This window comes from Siphateles boraxobius, unplaced genomic scaffold (genome assembly GCF_051911475.1).
Source record: "Siphateles boraxobius isolate OS27281-9 unplaced genomic scaffold, OSU_SipBor_1 135, whole genome shotgun sequence".
In the NCBI taxonomy this organism is placed as follows: Eukaryota; Metazoa; Chordata; class Actinopteri; order Cypriniformes; family Leuciscidae; genus Siphateles; species Siphateles boraxobius.
Window position 1 is genome coordinate 960,001 of NW_027508739.1, and position 5,000 is coordinate 965,000.

At 38.8% G+C, this 5,000-nt stretch overlaps 1 protein-coding gene across 2 annotated transcripts in view; it reads left to right on the plus strand.

The window, feature by feature from the left end:
- Window positions 1-4,415: 4,415 nt before the first annotated feature.
- eml6 (EMAP like 6) overlaps window positions 4,416-5,000 on the plus strand; it is a 126,466-nt gene continuing 125,881 nt past the window's right edge. For both annotated transcript variants that reach the window (XM_077229797.1, XM_077229798.1), the window contains exon 1: window positions 4,416-5,000. This exon is cut by the window's right edge and continues 35 nt beyond it. The gene's annotated coding sequence lies outside the window, so the exon portion shown is untranslated.

The following is a 5,000-nucleotide window of genomic DNA, read 5'->3' on the forward strand; positions in this document are numbered from 1 at the left end:
AAACTATATGTTATTGCGAATATTATTGTTACTTGTTCATCATTGTGTCAGTGTTTTATTTGCTGAACTAAGCTTGCTCCCTTGCACGAAGAGCAACATAGTAACGAAACGTGTTTGTCCGTTTAGGGCCACCGTAGAAACATGACGACACAATATGTCAACCTCCATAGAAGGGGGCGCACGCACTTATGGAGATATAAATGTCTCATTCTAAGGGAATAAAAACATAACGTTCATTATGCAAGGTCTTTATACACCACTGAAAACATAGTTATGGATCTAATATTGCATTTCTGTCAATAGATCCTCAGAAATATTACACATTGCACCTTTAATCCCCATAAATCATAAGCAGTGTCTCAAAATAACAGATTGTAGCTTTTCTGACACAAACGCTTAGCCCCCGCCCACAACTGCTGTCAGACTCCACCCTGTTTGCATAGACCCCGCCCCCAGTGAGCTGTACACGTTTTATCTCCTCGGCAGAGCATTCGAGTAATAAGTGTGTTCTTATTAGCTACTAAAGTTATTCAGTCAAGAGCAGTGAGAGATTTTCTGTTTTTCTTTTGTTTGATTCACATTAACAGCATATATCAGTAGGTACACTATTATCACTTTAATACACAGATCTAATATAGCCTACACGTGATTTCTTTCCCTGCTGTTAACGTTCACAGACTTTGTGAACTTTGTGTGTTCTTGATATAACCGTGTGTGTATTTGACAGTTGAAGTGCAATACGAGAGAAAGAGAACTTACTTTAATACTCACTGACGCTCTGTCCGTCATCCAGCTTTCTGTGCACCTGAGTTTGAAGGGTGAATTCACACCTGCCTTGTTTGGTTCGATTGAATCGAACTCTAGTTCGTTTACCCCCTTGGTGCGGACCTTTTGGGCAGGTGTGAATACAGCAATCGAACTCGGGTGCGGACCAAACAACCGAACCGAGACCCAGCTGAAGAGGTGGTCTCGGTACGGTTCCAAACGAACTCTGGTGCGGTTCGTTTACGGTGTGAACATGAACCGACCCAATTGCAAGAAAGCACTGCGCCTTTGAGTTAACAGGCTTCCGTAGTCGGAGTTGCGTTTTGGGAAAGTGATCTGTTGTAGCCTACTACATTCCATTCCGGCGCGCTGTCTGGCCACACGATACTGTTGCGCGTCTTTCTGCGCGTCGTGTGTGCATCATTGGAATGGAATGAATGAATGAATGAATGAGTGAATGAGTGACAGGGCTCTCGAGTGTCACGCATTGAGCGTGACAGCCACTCATTTTGGTCTTTTGTCACGCTCTCCCGCCACACATTGTATTTCTCACGCTGAAAAACTATTTGTAATATACTTAATATGCCGCAGCGCCCAAAACTCTGGCCGCGCCGCTCTCACTGTGGAACCGACAGGAATCAAGCGCGTCTCCTCTGGTGTTGTTAGCCAATCAGAAAATAGCACTATTGTATCTGGGTAAGATTTAACGCAACAACCAATGACTCCGCGTCGGCACGACACACGTGTGGTTTTGTTTACAAATTTTGGTTCACTTGCAAAAAGAGCAGTGTGAAAGCGAACCGTATCAAAAAAAATAAATAAAAAAAAATAATAATTTTATTTGGTCCGGACCTAAGCAAGTGAACTATCGGACTTTCCTGGTGTAAATACACCCTTAGACTGATGTGGCTTTAAAACACATGCAGATGCAGATAATAAACCATCATAAAGATGAAGAACTGAAATGTCACATGAACGCGATAGAAATTATATTAAAAACCACACAGATGTTTTGTTAGTTTTTGTCAAAGTTTCAGAGGAACGAGTTTAAAGGCCGCGCCCTCTTCTGGAAATAGGGGTGGGGACCATCAGCTCATTTGCATTTAAAGTCACATGCATTAAAACAGCATGTTCTCCCTTCCACTCAAAATTGGCAATTTACAACATAGTATAATAAACGATCTTTGTGGTATTTTGAGCAAACACATTTTTGAGACACCAAAAACGTATATTACATCTTGTGAAAACATAACAGGCAAGGTCGTGAACAGCTCTGTGGAGAAGAACGTCACGGGTTGCCATTTCGTAAAGGGTTAGTTCACACAAAAAGGAAAATGAAAATATGACTTTCTTCTTTCAGCCAAACACAATCAGAGTTATATTAAAATAGATCCTGGCTTTTCCAAGCTTTATATGGGAGTGAATGGAGCCTGAGATTTTAAAGCCCAAAAAAAAAAAACGCATCCATCCATCATATCAGTAATCCATACGACTCCAGGGGTTCATAAAGACCTTCTGAAAGATATCCATATTTATATGTTTATAGACTATAATCACTGGCTTCCGGTGACGCCCGGCACATTTGACTGTTTTACTGTGTTTTTTTTCTTCAAATAAATGCACTCTTTCTGAGCAGAAGAGACTACTTTCAAAAACTTAAAAAAAATCCTTCCGACCCCAAACTTTTTGTGTATTTCAGAAAAGTCTCCATACAATTGAGATATTAAAGGGGACATATCATGCTTTTAAATCATTCCTTTTTACATATAAATCCTACATTTGTGGAATCGGAAAATCGGAACAGGTTGTAAAATATGACCAAAACAGAATATAAAGATATCAATGAAGCACCTGAAGAGACATATTTCAACTTTTCTGTACTTATAAACACTCCAAATATACAACAAAATGCATTTACGGGCTAAAAAAGGGGATTTAGCATGATATGTCCCCTTTAAAGGGATCTATTTTTTTCTTCTGTGTGTGAGAGTTGCTGTATAACTTTCGGGGAGACACGTCAACACACACACACACACACACACACACACATCTGTGATCTCCATATGTCAGTGATTAGTTCATGAGGTTTACTGATTCAGCGACGGACGCAACATCACACACACAGAACTGTCACGTGGCTTCAGCTTTGTCTTAAAGAAATTTCACATCCTCTATCCCGCTGGGAGAGAAGAATCACATTTGAGGTCTGTGTAATATCTGAAATTTTCGAAGGAAAGGAGCTGGAGCACTGAAAGAACAATAACATCAATAACATCGATATCTAGTTTAAAAGTAAAGGGAAAAGATGCCAGTGAAAGGTTTAATTTAAATAGCATTATGTCTGTTTGCATAAACCTACTTTCCCAATAGGAAATCAGTTTCTTACATGTAGTATTTGAGTGTATGTGTTGCTGCTGGTTAGTAATCAGATTACTAGTGTAATTGAATCAGAATAACTCAAGCTTTACCTAGACTCACCTTTAACCAAGAGACTGATATGTGTGTGTGTGGTACAAGCAATGCAATTCTCTATCAAGAGTCTCACAACTAACATTTTACTCAGATTTAACACGGTTTTACACACGTAACATGGTTATAGATCTGAGACTGTTGATCTTCTGTAGCATGTAATTATTAAATTACTCAGTATTTCTAACCTGTTTCTAATGAAACAGACATATGTAAAACACTACTCACTTAATTTATATAGTATTTACATTAATGTGATGGATTAAAAAGTATGTGCGAGTTTCTGCCGTTAAATGAGCTGTTAATCATCCTCCATTCATTAAGATCTTGACAGATGCACTGAGCTCTTCTTCAGTCACGTGATTCCGTCTTAAGAGGATCAGTGATGTGGGGATTTCCTTCCGCTGGGTATTATGGGATGCTGGGGATGCCCTTCCCGGCGTCCTCTCTGTGACCGTGAACATGTCCAGTCACACGTCAAACACGCTACTGTAGGTTTGTAATTGCATCTCATGCACAGCTTTTATCCATTCGACTATCACATTTGCAGCTGTGCTATTTATTTATTTATTTTAATCAGAATCGTAATGTAATGTTAATGCATTTAGAATAGATAAATTAAATTTGGAATTATTTAATAATCAAATTTTGTTTTTTTATTTTATTTGATCAAATTTGATCTTTAATTATTTGTGGATTCGCATTTTAATTATTTTCAAATTATTGTAAATAATTATGCAATCACAGTCATTTAAGATTTTTCTAATATTCTTTTGATATCTCCATACGTGCTGTTGTTTAAAATATAATATAACTTGAATGTGATATATAATATAATACAATATAATACAATAATTACATCAATATAAGATAACATAATATAATATAACATTACATTAATATAATTTAATATAACATAATATAATATGACATAACAACATATTTTAAAATAAAAAATAAAATAAAACATACTAATATAATATAATATAACATTTTTGCTGCCTCTCAATTATGTAGTGAGAAGACCCGTATGTTCAGCACGTTGGACAGCGCGTGCTGAGCGCTCATGGGATTTGTAGTCCTTTTCATGTAGTTGCGCGTCATTGGAAACCGTTTAAGAACTACAAGTCCCATGATTATTTGCGCGGCGCCGCTCTCTCAGCTTGTAGGCATCATCGGAAACGGGCCACAAGGCGTCGTAGTAACCAAACCGAATGGGTTACAAGAAACCAGAAATCATATTCTCCAAATTATTACGCCAATAACTCAACTCAAAGCGCCTTTCCTCCCTCCTCGCTGCGCCGACTCCGCGGTGGAGGGATTAATCCTCCTAAAGCAGCTCGCGCGGATCTCCTCCTGCGTTCAGAATGAGGGTTTTTGCATCTCAGATGATCCAGTGATCCGGATCACGCGAGGAATGGAAGAGTTTACTTCAGTATCACTGGGGAATTGAAGAGCTTTAGGCGAAAGTTGAAGAAGATGAAGACGTTTGTGGGTAAGATCTGATCGTCGGTGCTATGCACGGTTGAAATCGTGGAGATTTTCGGAAATCCGGGAGGCAAACACGCCGACTTTTGCCCTTTAGAGAAGATTAACACCATGATGGCTTTGAGCTGAAGACCTGAAGTCTCTGCAACCATTTAAACACGTCCAGACCTCAGTGTGCTGAAAGTGTCCAGCCTGTAGATGATGTTATAGATGCATTTGGATCAAAATCAGCTGCTAGTTGTTTTATTGGTAATGTAGATTTGCCATGCTCTCTTTAA